The following is a 22,595-nucleotide window of genomic DNA, read 5'->3' as shown; positions in this document are numbered from 1 at the left end:
TGTTGTCGAAGGTTTCTCCACTGGGCTTTGGCTCCAATCATTATTCCTTACTCCATTTTATTTTCCACTTTCACTAGGTTCATTAAGTATCTCGAGATGAGGATTTAAAAGATGGGTTGGAGGTCACATCAGCCTCGCCAATTTGTAATTATGTCCCTATTATCTCTAAAATCAAGACTGATCTTATTAAGTAAGGAGATTTCCCTCCCACTCCCTTGGGCATGCTAACCTGATTAACACAAGGTCATTCTCCAATTCTTTAAGTTGCTTGAACTACTTGTTTTTTGCCATCTCCTAACAAATAAGTTGCTTTCCACTCCGTGCCCATCCTGTCCCATCCCTACTCTTTGCTGGGTGTGTTGGCCTCATATCTCCAAGACCAACATAGCAATCAATAAATGAGTTTTCCTTCAGATGAGCCTCCACATGGATCAGGAATCCTGGGACGGAATTTCTCTGCTTTCTCCTGGCTGAATTCCAAGGCACYTTTATTCTCTGTGTTATTTCCTTTATTCCCTTACTAACAACAGCAAAGCACCCAGGTGCTCCTCAGCTGGCACAGTTCAGATATTGAATTTCAAYTGTGTCATATCCCTGCTCTTAATCTTTTTTTTTGAGGGGAGTTGTTTTGTTCTTTTAGAAAATTGTGAAAAAACTACCTCCTTGGACCTTTTAGCCTCTACTTTCTGTGCCCCTTCCTGCACTGTGGATAAACCTGCATGGAAATCACTCCTAAGCTCAGCACTGTRTCCAATTCTCCAGCACAAAATTTAAGCACAGACTCCAGTAGGCCTGAACAAAAGGTCACACTTCAAAGCCTGGAATTCCTGTCCAAGGGAAGAACGGCAGCACCGAGCATGTTTTTTTTGATATTTACTGGGTAATTGAATACTTCTCCTCTCTTCAGGAAGCTCTCCAATAAATTCAGCTTAGAAAGTGTCAACAAAACTATTGTCTGCCACTGGGCTGTAAATCTCCTTGACACCCCAGTCATACTCAGTACTTTTGCAGTAGGAACTCGTACATCTTAATGTGGTGAGCAATCAGCTGGAAGCAAATTATGAAGAAAAATTTCAGACCGGTTTTGCCTTTTGTGTTGCAAACTGTCGCCTTTAAACTGTAGGCGTCTGTCTGAACACGAAATGTCCTGGGGTGAAGCACTGGCAATTTACCTGTCTCTGCATGAAATTGGTAATTATTGATCAGCACATGCAATAGGAACAGCTCTGTGCTGGTTTAGAAGTCGTGTAGGTGTYGAATGCRTTTACAGTAATTATGTATTTACAGCTAAAATCAGAAGGAAAAAAAAGATACAGGACCTTGCTTACAAAATGTCATGCCCTCCTCTTTTTTGTTTGAAAAATGAAGCAAATATTCCCCTCATCCCTGTGYCCCAGGCATAGGTGCAGTACCTGCCTTTGTATAATGCATATATTGTGTACTTCCAACATCCCAGGGGAGTCTCTGTGCTATTTCTGTTTGTGATTTCAGTTCATCACTAACAGGTCTTTTTGGAAACAGCAGGAGGGGATTTTTCAGGAATCCATGTAGCTTTTTGTGACTCCTCGTGCTCTGRAAAGCTCTGCACCACTGGAGGCTGCTGTGCCTGGGGGTGCAGGGATGCAGCTTCCAGCAGGCTCTCCCCACACATGGGAGCTGTGGTTTGTAATCAGCATTARGATACAGCTCATTCTTCCCTAATCCTCAAACAATTCCCTCCAGGGATCCCTGATAATGATCCTATATTCTAAATTATGTGCAACAATAATAATAAGTACATCCTGCATCACATAAAGTGGAGTTTTAAACTAAAATAAACTTCTCTCCATGCCAGTTTGGGTGTTGCCTGATTCTCTGAGCCCCAAATTTCTCTTTCCAGTCTTACAGATATCAATAATTTGGGGGGAAGATTACCCATGGCCTGACCCTGCAAGGTGCTCAGAGAGTTCATTTATTTATGGAGAAATCTGTATGTTCATCACTGGCTTGATTTGCTGCTTTTATCATAAGATAAAGTTTTGTGGAGAAGGATGGGAATGGTCAGCTCACATTTTCACATGGATTGTGCATCCCAGAATGTTGGGTGTTCCCAGGTACCTGACACACCTCATTCTATGGCAAATTGCAACTCAGACTCTTGCTCTTCTGARCTGGTAAATTTTAAATGAATTTAAAGTACAAAGGTGGCATCTCCTGAGATCAAAGATCTCATTTCCAAAGACTTTTGTGCCCTTGTTGTTCCAGTGTTATAYCTGGGAGGAGGACGTGTCTGTGCATGGGGAGAGTGTGAGACTCTCACTGCTTTTAATCAAATTGTTGCTTCATTTACAGTTTGGCCATGTAATACATGTTTTATACCAGATTATTTAGCTACTGAACCTGCTGGGCTCTGACATTTGTCATTATATTAAAAGCTTGTTCCAAGGCAACAAATAAAACACTTTTWCTTACAAGTGAAATTCAGACAGACAAATCCAGCTGTTGCCTGTAAAAATAGCTACAGATGTCCTCAACAGGAAAAAGGTTTTCATGCGTTGTTATAGCAACAGAAATTCAGGAGAACTTTAAGATCAGATATTGGCTACTTTTTTTCAAAATTCCCATTAAAAATACCCATCGCAAATAATTTGCTTTTTAAAGAACCACTCAGATTTAATAGGAAGAAATTATGCAGTATAAAATTAATTCCAACTYGCAGGTTATATCTACCACTTTTGGATGATATGAAACGTGATCAGTTTTTATTAAGTGGTCCAGCATCAGCTTGAAATATTCTTTGAGTTACCTGTGTGGTATTTTTTAGATCTCTGGATGTGRGACATCTGTTACATTCTCCTCTCACTAATGGTTAACACACACACCAAACTGTGTAATAACATTTTTCACAGAAATAGTTGTGTTGTGGCTGAAAGTCTGGAAATACAATGAGGAATTTATGCAGATATTTGGTTTTTCGAGACTAGTTTCTGACTTGAAAGCATAAATATTTCTCCTCTGATTAATGGACTTTTTTTAGCAAGTGTCAAATCAGCTCATTCTTTGCTTTGCAGCTGCTTTTGCCTTGAGTCCAATTTATATTCTGGGTGTTCCTTTCCCTAAGTTAGGGATTGACATATATGGCAGCAAGGCTGATATTTCATTAGAAATCTTATCATTTTGAGTGCTGCTTATTTGCAGCACAATTTGGTTCTGCTTTAGACTTCTGCATTTGGAAGTTGCTCTTGTTACCTGTCCTAATTTCATAATAATAATCTAAACAATATTTGAATAGAAATCTCCCTCCCAAACAGTGGAACTAACCTGGGTRACAAATCATTATTCTTTTCATGCCTTTAATGCTTCACTTCTCTTGCCCTTCTTTCCCCTCCTTTTGACTGACAATTTCAATATTGAAATTGTAAATTCTTCAGGTCAGGGAGCATTTTCTGCAGGGCTCAGTAGCCACCACTTGAAATTCCAGCGGAATGCAAGAAATGACAGCCCAGATCCTGAGATTTCCAATACCTATCAGAGCATTCCTGGATTTTTATGGGATTGGRGCTTTCCATCCCCACCATCCCTCTYTCCTGCTGTKCCTTTGCTGCTCCTTTACCCCGTTCAGTGTTTGCAAAGTGCTGCTGCTCTCAGTGTGTTCCTCATTAGCGTGGAGGTGACAGGGACGGYGTCCTCGGAAGTGCAGAGTGACAGAAATGACATCATTGGGATTCTTGTCACTGCCACTTGCCAAAMTCACGGACAGAGCTGCACAAGGGGCACACGCAGAAGTAAAGAAGGTGAGGAGGCAGCACAAGAGCCAAGTGCTGCTCTGTTTTGTTCATACACAGCCCAATTTCTTTGCTGTGACCTTGTTTACAGAGCTACCTCAGGAATCTGTAAGAATGGTAACAAAAAAAAAAAAAAAAAAGCAAAATCATACAGAGAATTCCAATTAAATATCCAAGTTCTGTGCCATTTGAAATGTCCCTACCATTGTGCCCGAACAAACAATGAACAACTACCTAATACCTGAAAATGAATGTAAGCAGTATGAGACCTAATTGGAGACTATTGAGTAATTTTTAGTGCCACTTCAGTGTCACATTACAGCAGCAAGTTTTTGTATTTTCAGTTTCTTTTTTCCATTCAGATTTGTTTCTGTAAGAGACTTTCTCTTGAAAATTTTTTCATTTCTTTTTTCCATTCAGATTTGTTTCTGTAAGAGACTTTCTCTTGAAAATTTGTTCTTTTTTTTCCATTCAGATTTGTTTCCGTAAATTTTCTCTTGAAAATTTTTTATGACTAATAAAAGTAATGTTACTCCTTAGGTCATCACCTGAGAGAGTTTAGGTCAGCCTTGTACACTACAGGAACATTAAATTGAATCATCTGAGCAAAAATAGATCATCAGAGAGCACAGATGAATCCATTACCGGGAAATCTGCTGCTCTTTCCAGTCTGGACAGGAGAGTAACAATCTCAGCTGAGGGGTTTTTACAAAGCTGAGAGAGGAGAGAGATGAGGGCAGGGCAGAAGAGATGAAGAGGGAGAAACATCAGCAACTGATGTGAGAAGAACTGGATATATTCCTGTTTTAACAAATTTCTGTATTTAGGGAAAGATAATGCATCAGTTSTGCTAAAACCAAACCTCATGAACCTCTGAGATCAACTACCAAGAGCAACAATTTATGGTGAACAAAACCCATGTGGTCCTGGTTTTCTGACAGTTCTGAGGTGCTTGCCTGTGTGATGTTTGATTTTATGTACAAAAGGAAATTGAAAATGAAGGATGAGATTCTAAGGTCATGATAATGCCCCGTTGTCTTTGTGGATGGTGAGAGCTGCTGCTCTTGTGTCTGGATACCTTCATGAATCAGCAAAATGCAGCTTTTTTCCAAGAACAGAAATTGCTTCTAGTTCTTCCATTTRGGATATCTGTGTGATTGTGGKTATCTGTGATCAGGAYCAYAGAGTAATYCTGGGTGAATGAGGAAAGTGTTCCRYGTGGCCTTCAAGTCCAGAGAAGAACTGGCTTTGCAATCAGGYTCCTTTCAGGTAATTCTGTGTAATAGCTTTTTATCTCTGCACTTTGATTCCCTTTCTGTGTCATGAGGACATAAAGATGAAAACAAAAACACTTTGGAAATCAGTAAAAATTTGATTTTACTTCTTAGCTTGCATCCTTGTGTAATTACCTTTTAAAATCTTTAGCTTAAAATAATAGAATTAATTCTTTTTTACACATACAGCAAGTTGTTAAAAACAAGTTTTCAAATTAGTATTGACRATACAGTTAAATAAATAGATGAGTTCTAGGCCTGTTGAATGATTAGAAAACAAACAGTTAATGAAARTGGGGAGCATAAAGGAAGGGGATATATAAAACACACAGTTACTTGACTACTTAGTCTTATAAATAGCACAGAAATCATGTTACACGGAGTTGCATACGAAATAGAGCAAAAATATGCAAATGCTTGCCTTGAAAAGACCCAAGCATGAAAATAGCTTTCCTTTTCTTCTGTTCCCTCCTATCCAGAATGGTTTTTCTCCAGAATGTTTACTCTCTTTCACGTTGCACATCAAGGCTTTCATGAACAGCAGGGATTTTTCTATTTAGATCTGGTTCACATGAGGATAGTCCATCAGAGACATCCTCCCTGGCATGTAATTAAAACAGTGTCCTACCTGAGAAAGGATCCAGTCCTAGCTGAGGGATGGACCTGATTTATGGAATCGCTCTGCACCTTGGGAAGGGAGTGGCCACATCCAGTTCAGGGTCATATTCTCAGTCAACTCTTCCGTGTCGCTTTTTTCATTATTAGCAATTAATAGTTCAGTTTACAAATACTGGTAAATATTCCCATTTTAAAAAAAAATCAATAGATAAGCATTAAAATCTACTTACAGTTAAATATTGAATGCAGTTTCAGCTAATGCTGTCATGTTCATTCAGTGGGGCCTTGCCCAGTGCTTAGTAAACAAATCTAAACAAATGGATGTGGGAGCTTTCAGARTGAAACTCTCCCGGATTGCCTGCCAGGCTTTCCATTATTCATAATCAAGATATTTTTTTAATAAGTTGACCTGTTTAATGATAAAAATGCCTTCGAGTATAATTAAATTGAATTCTGTGCTTAAAGTGACCCTCTGATTCATGGGCATCCGCAGCAGAAAGAACAAAAATAAAATTAAATCCTTATTGAAAGGTGCAGTAATTAAGTCTCTCAGTTCCGATTCTCAGCAGCTGGGATGAGAGCAGGGGATCAGCAAAGGGTGCTGCCAGTGTAATGCACCCAGAGATCTGCCTACGTGGGAGATGCTTCCCTCAAAACAATTATTTAATTTTTTTTTTTTAATAGGGCAGTCTTAGAAGAATTGAAATCATTATAGAGTCATTCCTTACAAACAGATGTAGAAGAGCTGCTTCTTTACCCTTTTGCAGCCATAAATGAGCAGCCCTGACTGAGAACAACCCCAAAACTTTACATCCACCATAGATGGATTGAGTGGAATTGTGGATTCTGCTTTGACTGAGGGTTGGCTTCTCTTCCCTCAGGAGTTCAGTGGAAATGTGAGACTCTGGGCCTCCAAGATGCCTTTTCCCAGGCAGTCAATATATTATTGGGTGCCTGTTTTGAATTATTAAGCAGCTAATCAGATTCYAAAGACATGCCTTTCTATTGCTTTGCATTAAGGGCCTGATTACAATTCTTAATTAGTCACCTCGATTCCCATTGATTTCCCAGAGAGTTAGGACACACCACTCTCTTTGTGGCCAAGCTCCACATTCCGTAGGCAGAAGACACSGGAATGTAGGGCAGGAGCTGGAGGGGGCACACACACAACACCGCACAATGTGACTGCAGGTTACGTTATGAGGTTAATTAATTAAGGACTATGCTCTGGAGATCCCGTGTCTCTTGAATTACCCTCCTTCCTTTAAGGAAAAGAGCTAAGGGAAATTTCACATGTTTTTAATAGAATAGAAAAAMCATAGAAAATAGGGCTGAAAAGCAGCTCAGGAGGTCATTGAGTCCATCTTTCTACTCAAGGTAGAACTCGCTAAATCTAAACCATATCCTGGGAGCTCCTTTTCTGACCTCACCTCAAATCCCAGCAGTGGAGATCCCACAACCTCCTTCTGCAAGGCTATTCCAGTTCTTGGTGGTGGCAGTTACAGGTGGAAAGTTTTCCTACTGAATCCCTCCTGTTAATTTTTTAAAAACATTTATCCCTTCCTCATTAGCACAGGAAACAATATCGAGTCTTCCTCGACCTCATTGTTCCATGTGTGAATTCTGGTGTTTCCTCAGTCATCATTTATTCATGGACAACACTTTCTAAACTTTTGATCCTTCTCACTGCTCTCTGATTTGCATTTTTAAAGTTAAAAATCTTTACTGCGGCTGAAGTAATTTGGYTGGAGAACAAAATATCAGAAAACAGACATTATCCTGTTGGTGCTACAGGATGTACGGAAGGAGTAACTTTTGAGGAGACTTTTGGTGAGCAACCACAGCCTGTGCAAGACCTCTCGACTCCAGCACGTGTGGGATAATCCGTGATCCTTGGGCTGGAATTCAYGGAGGGGCTCTGCTGGCGTCATCGGCGTCAGAACGGGACCGGGGGCCCAGGAGTGAACTGGGGCGTGCAGTCACTCTTCAACCATCTGTTGTTTTTTTATCGCAGCCTCCAAAGCCTTCATACGTTCATCTCACACATTTCTCTGCAAATCTGAATGYGGTTTTTTTCTCGTTCCCCTAAAGGGAAATTAAATTGTAACCAGAAAAAAAGATAGGAATGGCTGGAAGAACATGCCCCGCCCAGGAGTCTGACTGTGGCAATTGTAGGGCATATTAGGGTTTRGTTCTGCCATTTTCTCTCTGTCCTTTTAGTAAACTCTTCACCAGGCATTGCTGGGTGTGCTCCTTGCTATTCCCATCCTGGATCTCTTGGAAATTGCTCATGGAGCGTTGTTGTTTTGTGCCAAAAAAGCAAATGGATGATTATTTTAAATCTCTTCTGCATTTGCCAAGCTGAGAACGTCGGTWTCTTCTGGTGAGTGGCTTATGCTTCACCTGGGTCTTTAGCAGATGAATTTCTTACAGRAGAATTATTAGATTTTGAATTTACAGGCCATWATGGGGAAAAAAAAATCCAAAGTTATTACCTATTCCGCTGTATGATGATGCACTATATCAAGTTGAGTCTAGCAGAGCTCTTAAATAAATTCCACTATCCATTTTGAAAATTGTGTGTAGTTTTACATTAAATTATATTAACTGCTGAGCTTTGCTGTGATATGTGTACTGTTCCTTTTAAAAAGGGAAAAGTCAAGTTATCAGGAATGGCGTGGAGTCATATTTAAAATTTGTGTGGCAATGACAAAATGGACTTAAAAGCAAGGTAAAATCATAACTTAGAGTTGGCAGATTGTGCATGAACAACCTGTAAATATTGTGCTAATGCTGTAAAGAGGAGGGCAATGACTGAATTTAAGGACATACTCAGAAGTTAATTATGAATTTTGCCTGAGACTCAGTGCTGTGTCTGTCTGCAGCCTGGTGTAATTCCTACTGGAAGACTCAATGCCAACCATGCAGTGCCATGGACTTACTCTAACTGCATTTTTCTGTCTCAAATTTATGTAAATCCAAGTGTCTCCCTGACTACTCCCACTTACTAAGGGTTTCATCAGGAAACAACCTCGTATTAAATACATGGAGTGAGAAATCTGGGGGTTTGCTTTTTTTTTTTTTTTAATTAGTTGCTGCTTTAGATTTTTAAAAATACAATATTTCAACAGGGAGTTTATATTATTTCCGATAGGGAGACTGTGAAGTTTTTTTTAATTAGTTGCTGCTTTAGATTTTTAAAAATACAATATTTCAACAGGGAGTTTATATTATTTCCGATAGGGAGACTGTGAAGGAAATAGATATAGATTGATTATTGGAACAACCTGGAGTACAGCCAGGGGTTTTATTCCTCTGATTTTCCSTCTTTCCTGACCATTTCACATTTCTTGTCTTTTTCTGCATCTTCACTTCGCAACAATTTTTTTTTGGAGGACATAGTTCTAGCTGGAAGGGTATCCAAGGAAAATATTGGGAGGTCTTCTCTGTTGATTGTCATCCTTGGAACCAGAGGAGTTTGTTAGAATTGTGTGCACAAGGGCTGGGATGTGGGAGGGTGAAAAAATCTGTGGAAAAGACAGAGAGGAGAAATGTCCCATTCCTGCTGCCATCTTGGTCGTTTGTCAAAGGTGGATTTGGGATGCACAATTCTTTGCAGTCCTGACTAAAAGTTATTTGCTGTTTCTTGCTCTTATCAGTCTTCTGCACTATTTTCCTTCAATGTGTTCCAGAGAGYGGCTGCAATGGAAGAGAAATCCATTTTAACTTGGAAGTAAAATATATCAGTGTGTCAATCTCCCTCATGAATGGGAAGCCCGAGACATTCACATGATAAGAAAGAGGTCTTTAATTATTGCAGCAGCAAGTACCCAAATTAATCTCAATCATTCCATTAATTCTTTCCTTTCTTTCCTTTTCTTTCTTTCTCTCTTGGTCAGGTTTTGTAGATATTAGAACCTGAACAGTTACTCAGATGTGTCTTATTGTACTTTATTGTTCTTTTCCCTGCAATTTTTTCATGTCCTCTGTTCTTTTCCCAGCTAATTTTTCTTGTTCCCTGCGTCAGAGAAGAGCTTTGATCACTGAGGTGTTAAATTCAGTAATATTCACTTTTGTTTTCAACTGAGATCACATTAAACTGAACATATGTCCTTAAAAGGCTGCATAAATTCCTTTTTCAGCCTAAATAAAACTTGCTATCAAAATGGACATTTTCTTTGCAACAAGATTAGATCTGTATTTAAAAAATGGTTGTAAATGCTAATATTTCTTTCCAGTTTTTCCAGTTTCCTTGCTAGGAAGGTTGGGGCAATACATTTTGCAGRAGGAAGAAAGCAGAAARAATRTYCCTTTGTTCCTTTAAGCCTTTCCTGCAGAGATACAAAGTTCTCCCTCAAACATCCTCATACCCAGAARGATGATTGATCCCTTTGAAGATTAATGGCATTTTCATAGTTCTTTTAAAAAACAGGAAGATGTGAGAAATGCAACATTAAATAAATAAAAAATGTGGTCCCTTAAGGGCTACATGAGACCTTAAAAAAAACAGGTAATTTCCCCCTCTGTGTTGTTGAAATGAAGCTCACCTTTGCCATATGTGATGGTGACTCAGAGCTGAAAGCTCAGGAGGAGCTGTGCAATTGTTCTTGACAAGTTCTCCTAAATATCAAGAATTAATATCCAGCTGGAAGCAGGGAGCCTGGGAAGTTTCTCTAATTGGATTTCTCAGCCCTCCTGCCATGAGCTGTCCCTGTGGGTGAGAGAGCTTGGTCTGTCTGGGCTCTGAGTGGCACCGGGAGGTCAATGTCACTCTTGTGGGCATCAGGTTTTATTTTCWTCGGTGGTTTCTTATATCTCTGTTTTATTGTTATGATTATGTTATTATTGCTGCCATCTCAGCCAGGTGAAAGTAAATCCGAGCTCAGGCTCCAGCCTTGGTGAACTTTATCTAGAAATGAAGTGGTTTTCTCTCCATCTTTGGTACTACTGAAAAACTACAAATCAAATGATTTCAACAAAAATGTGGGATGGCTGATGATAACATAACCAGCCCTGACAAAAAAAAATACTCAAGTTAAATATTAGAAAACACCAAATTTTGGTAAAAATGAGATGTTTGCCATCAATCCAGTATTGTTTTATATCATCTGTAAGTCAAGGAGTGCTGTGGAATCAGGAACTGAATCAGGACAGAAACAGACAAGGATTCACCAAAGAAAATACAAAAATATTTTATGAGGTAGTGGTAACTTTGTAAACACCTTGTCCTTCCCCAGCACTTTCTATCTGAGGATTAAAGCATCGTTTTCAGGTATTAATAAATTAAATTTCATGGTGCTCTTCCAAAGTTTTAAGGCAATAAACCTCTTTGACTCCTAGATGGATGGATGTGCAGGGATTAAATGATTTGCTGGCAGAGGTGTCATTTGTCAGCCCCAGAACTGGGAGCAGCGCTCCGGCTCCTATCRTGTTACATCTTCCAATTTACCACTGCTGGGTTATTATAACTCAAATCTTCCTTTAACACTAACTTCTCCTGTGTTATCTCACAGCTCAGCTGGTGTTCCTAATCTTTATTTTTTTCCTTGCCATATTATTTTCAATCTAACCCGTTGCAGTTGTGTCTCTTCCGTCGCCTCCACGCCTCATTAAAAAGCTCACTCAGGCGGGTGCAGCACCTGTATTTTGATTTGAAAACTCTCTGCCCTTGAGGAATCTTGGTGCTGCCTGACTGTACTTCTGATAGATCCAATCGTGTGCCATTAGCAGTCTTTTACAGATAAACCCAGCGAAAAGAATTCATTACAGTTTCCTGTGTGGATTTTGAATACTGATTTTTTTAATTTTACATTTGGTGTTTTGTCGACAGTTAAGAATTCTTGTACTTTTATAGCTCTTCTCTAAACTTCCATAGAATTTTCTGTTCCCACTAAGAAAACCTACTTGTTTTTGATCTTTACTTGATTACCTCCTTCTGAATTTGGTTTTTTTTCTGGTTATATCATTACTCTTCTAATTTATTACTACCCTTAATCGAGAACTGTGCCTTGCAGAGGCATATTTGTTTCTTTATTTATTCAATCATTAGTAGATAATTTTTTTCTACCAATATCATTACCATTKTGTGTTTTGGAGACAGAATTGATTGAATTTATTTTCAAAACATTACTTGGCCCAGGGTTTTAATGATTTCTGGGTTAGCCACGTGGTTTTTTGTGACCTTTGATCTGTTCTAGGACTCTTCCCTCTTTCTTTTCCCAAGGAATCTGTGGTGATTGTTCATATTTAGGTACACATGTGTAAATACATATATATATAAAAGTATTTTAGCTGCAGATGTTGAGTATTTTCCTTCAAGGCAGTATCTCAGTATGGTGCTAAAGAATGGTGAGAGAAGGATGATGGAGGCTGAGGATGAGATATCAAAGCAGACAGTTCTCATTTTTATCCCATCACAGGCGTGGAAAATCAAGGTGATCTTCACATTATTCTGGTTAGATTTTAGCCTCRATTTCTGTGTAGAGTCCTGCTGTTCTTTCCAGCATGGTCCATTTCTTGYTGTTTGTTCAAAACAGTTGTGTTATGTTGCTATCCATGGTTAGCAATTTGCTGCTTTTCATCCAAGGTAGCTTGGATGTCAGTGCCGGTAGAAGTAATCATTTATTTTTAGATTCTAAATCCTTTGGGAACACACAAAGCACTGTAGACATAGAAGATAATAATTTGTCTCCTAAGGTTCCTTATTTTTTATTAATGTTTTGATTTGGTATTCTCTGTGTCTGCGTATCCCTGCCTCCCTTGCATATGTATTACCAGGGTAATTGATAGTGTGGCTCCCAGGAACTCTCTTAACTGCTGATTAGAGCTGTGACACTGCTCCATTTGAAGCAGCTTTGAGCCTCCTCATCACCGTGGGTGAGTCAGTCCTCACCAGTGCATTATTTACAATCCAGGTTCAGGCAGCTTCAAACAAGTCCTCCTTGTGTTTGAGGAAGATTTCTTCTGATCTGAGTAAATTTCTGCCACATCCTGGATCAACTTGCAGATAATGTCACCTGTTTGCATTTGTTTATCTTCCTCAGAGATAAACCCCAGAGTTTTGCACATGATTCCATGTTTTTTGGAGGTTTGGCTCTGCACAGGATGGACCCAAGGCCTGGCACTGGGCAATGACACAAATTTCCCTTCTTTTCCCACTCCTGTTTGGCTCAGGCCCATGTTTTCTACAGGCTCTTTATTGTGTGCTGTCTCCTCGCTCGGGGTATTACRTAACAGATTCTTTCTTATATTTAGAGCTCGTCCCTCTTCTGAAGAGATCACAGGTTTGATAATAAGCTTAGGGGAAAAGTTGACAATCTTCTTTGGTGGGGGGAGAGGGAAAGCAGAGCTGTTGGGTTATTCTTACATGAGCTGCTCTGGATTGGGGCAGCATTGTCACCTCTGGAATGGGTGCTTTGARCATGTTTTATCTCACACAAAGTCAAACTGAACAAACATGACTTTGAGACAAGGCTGATGGTGCTGCATAAACAACATCCCAAATTTTGGTGAAGGCAGAGTTTGTGTGGAAGAATTTGTGTTGTATTAGGAAGTCCATGGCAGAGAAACAATGTCCAAAATCTGGTGAGATTTGTAAAATCACAGCTATAAAAGGTGACAGATCTATTTTTCTTTTCAATTGACCTTACAACAGTGATTGGGATATGTACACAGGTTTTTTTATTATTATTATTTCTTTATTCCTTCTCCATTTCATTAGTATTTGGTAGGAGAAAGTCTGGTTGGGKTTTTACCCCTCCAAAATTTCTCTTTTTCTGTTGTTTTTAAATTCTTTATCCTCCTTAGAAATGCTACAATTTGCAGCAAATAGATCCACATAGGAAGTGGAAGGTGAGCTATAAAAGGAAAACTGTTTGGTTGAAGCTTATGTTGCTACAACTACTCCCCCAGTTCTTCTCCCCGCATCCTCTGAGTGTAAATCTCTCCTTGGCATCTGTGGGCACAATTCTCCCTGTGAATCGATTGTACACTGAATTTCCCACTGGCACAGTCCCCTGTGATGTCAGCACCAGGTGGAAAAGCCAGATATTCCCACAAATTCCCAGCCAGACCCTGCCTGGCAGAGGCACATTATCCCATCAGGACACACAGTGGAATGCATTTTTTAAGCTACAAAGAGCATTAAACTCAACATCTGTGTGTAACATAATTTGTCAAGTTAATGTCAAGATAATTTCTGTCCCTGTTGTTTTTTGTGTGTTCAATGTTTCATGATGTGGCCTCCTAAAAAAAAAGGAGTGACAGGGCCTGGGGTTTCCATGCTCCAGCCTGGAATGTGAACTTGGRTTTGCCATTGTAAAATGTAGGAGATGTCTTTGCATTTTTCCAGCTGAAGGGAAAGGGGATTATAGGCAAAGGGAGAAGAGAAATATTGGAGTTCAACACTATGAGGTGCTTTTAAATAATTTACTGGAAGGTATAGAGCCATGCTAAATAATATATAAATATAGAAATTCTTCTTATTTATAATAATTCAGGGTTAATCCCAAATGGCCATTTAACCTGTCCAATGAAATCAAACTTTGTGCCAGTGCTGTATTTGGGAGAGTCTCTCACCTGCTGTTCATGACTGTGATTATGGAAGATGGATGACTGGAGGTTTGGCTGCTGCCTCTTTAGGAAATCTTTTAAACCAGGATTGGAAACAGAATATTTTACAGCCTGGTGAAAAACATCTAAAGGCTGCCATTGTGTCGTTCAGGCCAGAACAACCCAAAGCCCTAATGTATTTTATCTGCTGTTCTGTTCCTCAACACTATAAATAATTCAGATCTGTTGGCTTAACTACTACTGGCAACTGTTATTTATTAAGAATGACTGAAATAACTATGTGGCTCAGTAGAACAGAATGCATTAGGGACTTTAATGTGAAACAGAATAGCTAAAACATTTTGATTATCCTTTAAAGAAAAAGCCTAAACCCCTAAACCTGCCATTATCCCTTGCAATTCTGTAAAGGACAAGTGACAGTGGGAATTAGGATGGGATCTTTCTGAGTAACTAAAGGGTTTTTCTTTTAAAAGAGCACTCACCCCAATCATAGAGCCCCTTTTATCCCTCCAGCATCTTGTTCCRTGGGCATCAATGTCAGTAATTGTGAACCTGAGATTCCAATAAAATCTTTCATGTGCCCCACTGTGTAATTTTCGAATCTGCTTGTAGTTACRCGTCTGCCTGTAAAATTATTTTTAAAGGTACTGCATTGTTTTTTCCTGTGTGCTTTAATTTGTTTCTCTTGCATGTCATGCACAAGAGCAGCAGGATTTTCTGGGAATCACTGCAAGGGAATTGCTGTTCTCTTGCTCCATCCCCACTTTAGGCTTAATTAATAATATCTGRCACTTCATCATTGCCTTTGAAATTGCTTTCCAGAGGTCAATAGCATTGTCCCTATTTTGCAGACACAGAATTCTGTGCTGGGAAGGGCTGACACCAGGCAGGGCATTGGTACAGCACAAACACAGCGCGTTCCCACACGGAATTACATCCTGAGATGTATCACTGCACAACCCCACAACGCTTTTGCAAGGCAACTGATTATAAATGGGGCATTTGGAATAAATTTTTTATCACCAAAAAGAGTTGACATCCACGACTTGGATGAGTAATTATCTAATCTTACATCTGGCATAAACACCCAAGCCATTTGTGTGATGAAGTGCATCGCACAGGAGTGAGAAGGCAGCGAGGGAACATTCGCTGCTGACTCAGTGGCCATAAATCTTCCGGGGTGTGTTTTGCCTTATATTTGATATTTGTTCAATGGGTTGAAAGAAGTTAAGTGATCAAATGTCATTTGGAAATCCTGGCCTGCAGCTCTTATTTGTTCTCAGTTACATGAAGACAAATGTTCCAACAGGAGCACGGTGATTTGGGGCCGGGCTCTGTGGGGTGTTACCGAGAGCTCGGGATTTGAACAGCCACCATCATCCCCCTTTTTTTACAAAAGTCATTTTACATTTGTTTGCCTTAATGATGATCTGCAGGAGGGAGCAGGGTTTGTGCTGCTGTGCAGCATTTTATTTCATTTATTTGAAATTAAGTCATTAGCTATAACAGCAAAATGCATTTTTCTTTTTGACAGAGGGCTTGGGTGTGCTAATGGGATCTCTAACAAAATAGAGGCTCTGCATTCGGGGATTCTTATTTATCTTGTATTTCTGGGTACATCAGATTTGCATGGTATGTCCCTTCCACTTAAGGGAAGTATCAGTGGAAGTTTATTTATAACAGAGAGTAAAAATTAGGGCATGAATCACTGGTAAGTAAATGATGAGCCTGAACTCTTCTGCAAGTTTGCTGCAACTTTTCTAGAGACTGTGTCATCAATATTTTATAGCAAGGAGAGAAATCATCAAAAACTCCAGCTAGGACATAAAATATCTGAAATAAAAAGAATATATATAAGTACCTTCAGAGTGAGCTTGGACACTCTCATTGATTTTAGACAGCAACTCATTCTGGCTTGACAAAACGCAGAATTCATAAATTAAATCTGATGTATACAGTGTATGCTTTTATGCTGATGTTGGCACACTTTCAGATGTAAAATTAAATTACTTTTTCCAATAAGGCAGCATAGATTGAAGCATGGATTCCTTTCTTTGCTAATGGAACCAGGAGAAAGATATTGAATTATGCTGACTTTCGAACTGACTGAGGGCCAGAGAGAGAAAAATCAATGACATTTTTAATGTCCTGTAGAGCTTTTAAACAGGCCTTGCTCTGGCAGGAAAACTTGGTGTGAGGTAACTGCTGTTGACATTGGGTTTCCAGTGAAGAAATTTCCTTCTCCAGGGAAGCAGCACCTGGCAGTGACGTGGCTTTGTCCCCATTCCACTCCCAGCGGTGCCAAGTGGGCACTGAGTGCATTTTGGAGGACTCTTGGCCACGCTCACATCCTGAGCAGAGAATRTGCTCTGTAAATGCAGGATAATCCTTGTAAAACAACAACAAAATCCAGAAGGATCTTTCCTCTCAGTATAAACCCCTGAAAGTCACATGAGTGGGTAATACCGATAAATTACCTTTATTTTCATGAATTAATGATAGGGTAAGCACAGATTTATTTTCACTGTGTGTTTGCATTTACAAAGCTGAATACTAAAGATCTGAGCTGCACAATCAAAGCCCATCAAATAAGCAGCTCATTGGGATTTTTTATATTTTATAATAATATTTTTACAATTTTATAAAGTGCATTGCATAGCAGCAATTAAGATTGTATTAGAAAACTATCCGATTTTATTAGAAAACTACCTGATCCATCAGAATTTTACTCCTCAGGTAGAAAATTTCTGATTTAGATGGGGGAGAGTGTCTATAGATACATCCTTAACTTCTTAGTGTTATAGCAGAGGTTGATGCACTGTGGTCCATTTTTCTCTGCATTCCTCCCAAGTCCAGGTTTCCCTTTCTTTTAATAACAGATGGATATAATCTGGCTGTGAAGTGCTGGGATATGATTTTCAACAGCAAACTTTGTATCTTCAGCTCCTTGCWGCAATGAAGAAAACCATCCCACAGTCACTTCTGGGAATTCAATTTCTTGCAGTTATTTGGCTTCCAGCTCGTGGCAGATCCATCCTGGGTTTTTAGGGCTTGTTCATGTTACGGGAGGTGATTTCTGTCATTTTAAACTCAGCCACGGCATCAGCTCCAGAGATTGGAATATGAGTAACCTCAGAAATGCCACACTGTGAAGTGAGGAGCGAGAGAAATAATGGAATTTGGTTTCAAAGATAATACCCAGGCAATTTCTCCAGCCAGGAGCTCGGGAAAAGCTGGTTTGTGCRGTTTGGATCCCTCACAGTTCACCCCTGCCGTGTCAATGGTGCTTTATTGACAGTCGTTAAATCACAAATGCTTATGAGTGCTTTGTGGTCAGCAAGCATTTATATTTTAGATCCACACTGCCCTTCATGACATTGTACCTCATCAAAGAGACAAAGGTGACCTTTTTATTTTGTCTTGCTCACATTTCGGTGGCTTTATGTACTGTCATGTGCACTTCACCCTCTGGAGAAAGGAACAGCGACTTGCTACGCAGCAGAAAATRCATCAGAGCTCTGAGCCTAATTCATGTGTTGAGACCAGTGTGCTAAAAGCCAAGGGTTTCCCCTGGTGAAACATCCCAGTCCAGCTGTGGCAGAGGTTTTCTGATGAGCACTGCACCTCTGGTTTGGTTATTTTTTATCATCCAGTTAAGATAGACTTAACAACAGGGACATATCTATAGAAAATTGCTCTAGAAAATGTCAGCGAACACAATGCAGAAGGTTAAATATTTGGTAAAGCAGTGTGTGTACAGGCACGGGCATGATAAATGTATCTGAAACAGYGTCTTTTTGCAATGCTTGTGTATTATATTTCTGCTGCTTACAACTGTCAGCACAAGGACAGGATGGCTGGGGATGTGAGCAGGCAGCTGTCTCTGTGAAGCCTATAGATAGCAGCTTCCTTGGGTAGCACGTTTGCAGCTCCTTCAAACAGATTTATCAAGCATCTTTACTGTCTCACCACTGCCAGCTCAAATGACTTCTCAAGGAGCTTTGGTTATGCAAGCTTTTAAAAGGTGCATTGTTTTTTTCTGTTTGTTTCTTTTGTGTGTGTGTGTGCGTGTGTGTGTGTGCTGAGGTTTTTTTTAGTAACTCTCTGCAGCAGATAAAATTTAGTGCAGGGTTTCACCATGTGTTAGAGAAGAAAAAAATAATAATACTCCATTTGTCCACCGTGACCAGGCTTTAAATAAGCATCAAAACTTCCAGCAGCTGTGCAGAGCAGCAGAACAACACGGGTCAGAGAGATGCTCTGGGAGGGAAGAGAGGAGAACCTGCAGAGACRGGAGCTGGAAATAGCATCAACTTGGCAGAGTTAGAGGATACATCCATAATCATTTGGGGGTCTTGGAATGCTTCACAGAATATTCCCCTCTGAGTCCTGGGTGACCTAGAGGAGACAAACAGAAGCCCCTCAGCTGGCTCCAAGTGCCTGTGCATGGCCACGGAAACAGGAGGTGGAGGAAGGGAGGGCTGGGGAAACAGCCAAAGGAGCTTCCCAAAGAATTTCTCTGCTCATTACTGCCACACTTCCCAGCATGGGAACGTTCAATAAAAAAGACTTCTTCAAAGAGCTTCCAGGCTGTATCTGAAGCTCCATCTGGAAGAAGTCTCATGAGACTTTGGAATGTTTTGTAAATACAGGCAGGGGACAAATGAGGTTTTTCTTAAACTGAATCTGGCAAAAGTTGCTTTCTAACAAGAGCTTGCAGGAGGCCACATGAGCAGGAGTGTTTCCCAAGCTGCATCCCTGGTGTAATGTCTTTTGGAAAGGGTGCAGTTAACTTGTCATCCCTACAAAGTCTTTTACTAACACAGTAAATTATAGGCCTTGTGGGAATGTGCTGTACTTGGTTCTTTTCAGGTCATGTTCTTGGTCTTGGATTGCTGTGCGAAACCAAATATGCTGCTTTATCCTGTTTGCCTGTGGATTTGTTTTGTGTTTCAGCAGATTGAATAGCATTTCTATTTAAATCATTCCTCGTTCTGACTAAAACAATTGCTGTTCTGTGGCGTCAGGGGATTCTTGAGGTAACAGGAACACTGTACATTTTGTGATTTACTGCCCGGTTTGGCCCTTGAAAGCCCCAGTTCGTTTCGGTCCATTTTCCCTGCTTTGTTTGGGTTAGTGATGCCTCATCAGCTACTCCAAACCATGACAGGGTTGGGGATTTTCAGCACTGGTGGTCCTGGTTGTGGATTTTGGGCAGGGGCTGSAGCATCATTTTCCCATCAGCAGTGCTAATGCTCCAGATTACCAAGTTTTAAGAACTTGAAGTCTCTCTTTGCCCATTTTCCCCTTTCCTGCAGCTGTTGATGACACTGTGAATTATCCAGAGCTGTTGTTTGCCTGTGTGTTCCACTTGGCACTTCTGGCAGTGTATGAGAAAAGAGCAAGGAAAAAAAACATGTAAGCGATCAAAAGTATGAAAGTATAAATCTTCTATTGATTGAAAATATCTCCCACTCTCATCTTGGTATTTTTCCCTTCAGTTGTGCCCTTATCAAGAAATTCCAGAACACTTCACAAACACAGATTTAAGCCTTCTACAGCCTTCCTCCTCCTCCTCCTCCTCTGCCCGAGGAAATGRCATTCTCATCCCTTGTTTGCAGATGAGGAATGAAGGTCTGAGTGGTGAAGTGACTCGTCCAAGGTCAGCTGCTGAGTTAGTGGCACAGCTATGAATAGACAAAGGCATTTGAGCTCTCAGCTCTCTGCTAAACAAGACCGYGCCCTCCCAGTTTCAATTTGTCAAACTTCATGAGTAATAACATTTGAGCATCCAGGATGTGGCACAAGAATTTCYTTTCAGCAGCCAGCGGGTGATCCCTGGTTACTCCAGCAGCAGGGTGGAAGCTCCTCCCTGTCCCCAGGGATCCTGGTGATGGATTTTATGAGCAGAAGGGAGAACTGCCCTCCTTGGATTGCTGTTTTGTGGGATTCTGCTGCTGCTGCTCACCTGAGTGTTCACTTTTGTGATGAAAACAGAGATCACCGAGCTGTCTGTCCATTTGTCTTGGTGTAACAGTAATGAAGTGTCCTTCCAGCAGTTTGCCTTCACAGCTATTTTAAACCTCCAGTGCAATCTGCTGTTCCTTGAAGGGAAAAAGTAATTCAACTAAAAATGCTCTGAGGAGGCKAGCGAGAGGAGTAAATGTTGAGTTGTGCTAATCAGGAAGAGGAAGTCATCTGTCTGCATGTGGTCACTTCCCTGCTCACATGGCACAGCCCTGCAACAGCCACATAAGAAGCTTTGTGATCAACAAACGTCAAGGGCAATTAATTCTTGGGCCAGCAGCTGTTATTATTAGGACAAAGAGTGGTCAGACGTAGAAGGAAAGCCTGCAGCTGATTTATTTCCTCTACCTTTCCCYTCCAAATTGATCACTTGCTCAAACCCCAGTGGTGAACTCCCATGTAATAAGAATTTTAAATTTGCCKTATTTTTTTTTTTTTCTCGGCAGGAGAGTTTGTATTAGATTTAGAGCACGGAATAATAGCTCGGGGAAGGCGTTTCKAAAGTCCTCCCCACTTTAATGCTATCAGGATGGAGAGTTGTGTGTTAAGCTGGTAACATAATAATATGTGGGCTGAGTTAAACCCACCTCAGACTGGTTTTCTCAAACTTAATTGATGGAAGSAGAGCATTTTTAGGCTTGATTTAATACCTTCCCAGAGTTATTCCAGGATTGCTGCAATGCAACTGTGGGTGTTCTAAACACACCTACGCTGCCAGAGAATCAGGAAGGATGTACTTAAAATCCTCTAATTTATCTAATAACATCTTTAGCAGCTTTTTGTGTAGGTTTAGCATTGTAATGGAAATGCACTCTGGCTGGATAAAGAGCTGCTGTGTGGAACTGCTGCCTCTGGCTGTGAGGACACGTAAATAGCACTCGGAGCTGGTGGGGGAAATACTCTCACCTGCTACAGCCCCTGAAAATGCAGCTTTCCATTGTCTCATCGGTCACTGCAGTTAAAATAACACCTAAAATTTCCAATATGAGCAGTAAAAATAATATCTAAAATTTCAGATATGAGCAGTAAAAATAATATCTAAAATTTCAGATATGAGCGGTAAAAATAATACCTAAAATTTCAGATATGAGCAGTAAAAATAATATCTAAAATTTCAGATATGAGCAGTAAAAATAATATCTAAAATTTCAGATATGAGCAGTAAAAATAATATCTAAAATTTCAGATATGAGCAGTAAAAATAATATCTAAAATTTCAGATATGAGCGTTCATGGCTCTGGGTATCCACAGACATTGCTGTCCCCCCTCCCAAGCCCAGGCACAGCAGAGGTTCCTCAAGGCAGGGATATTTTTTCTCTGCTGTTTGGGTCCTGAGTTTCTCTTTTAGCCTCTGTTATCCCCCCAGTTCTTAACCAGGCTCCCTCTTCCCCATCAATGAACGTTCCTGAGGGGTTGTTTAGAAGTGACACAAAACAAGTTCGGTTTTCCTGACGAGTTTGAGCACTGAGCTGCTCAGGGGAAGCCTCGGACTGGAAAGAAGCTCAGATTCCTGCGGGTGCCCTGCTGGGAACTGCTGGCATCATTATTCCATCCCGGGCACGAATCTCTCCCTTTTTAGGGGAATCACACGTAACGCGAGCAGTGAGCAGCATCACCGCATGAAAAACCTGCCGGGTTTGAGCTAAATAAAGGCAGAAAAGACCAGACAGAAAATCAGCTCTCACACGTGTCGGAAGCAAGGGAGGTCCCGGTGTGTTTTTSTCTGGCTGATCGCTCCTCCAGCGGGCATTGCCGGATGTAAATAGGATCAGAACTCCAAGCTGGGCTTGGAAAAGCCGCTCCTAAGGCAGTGATTTTCCCCTTAGCGCTGCTGATGCTGGAGGTGCTGCAGGAGGGGAATGCTCGGCTGAGAATTCCAGGGAAAACCTTAGGATGGGGGAACGAGGTGAAAGTGGCTCTCTATGTAAATTCAAAGGTCAGATCGTGTCTCATGGCAATGTCGGACAAAGTTATTTATTGCTAAACTTAAAAAACTTACAGCATGTTAAACAGAAGAAAGAAGGAAGTGTTTATGTTTATTACCTGCTCCCGGGATTTCTGACATGGAATTCTGGGGTTGAAGGGCAGTTTCTGGACTAAAATTGGCTCTATGTCTCTTTGTGAGCCTATGACAGTGGAATGGCTCGGGGATAAAATCGTCACCCCGATAATATCTGTGGGATCTGGAAGTTTCAGGCTGTGTCAGCAGGAGCCACCTGGAGCAGTTCAGGCTGACCAATGGGAAATGCAAAGTCATGCATAAATTAAGAGGTATTAAATTCCTTTTGAATGAGAGAATGTGCATTAAAGTGGCCTTGGTTTGCTATAGATTAATTAACC

General features: G+C 40.5%; 1 protein-coding gene across 3 annotated transcripts in view; it reads left to right on the top strand.

Annotated features, from left to right (window-relative positions):
• The window catches only part of PPM1E (protein phosphatase, Mg2+/Mn2+ dependent 1E), a 59,598-nt gene that overhangs the window by 24,146 nt on the left and 12,857 nt on the right, over nucleotides 1–22,595 (top strand). The window lies entirely within an intron of this gene.

This window comes from Malurus melanocephalus, unplaced genomic scaffold, assembly GCF_030028575.1.
Source record: "Malurus melanocephalus ecotype Western Australia unplaced genomic scaffold, MMel_1.1 scaffold_904, whole genome shotgun sequence".
NCBI lineage: Eukaryota > Metazoa > Chordata > Aves > Passeriformes > Maluridae > Malurus > Malurus melanocephalus.
The sequence above is the reverse complement of the archived record's forward strand: the minus strand, read 5'-3'. Positions and strand labels throughout refer to the sequence as shown.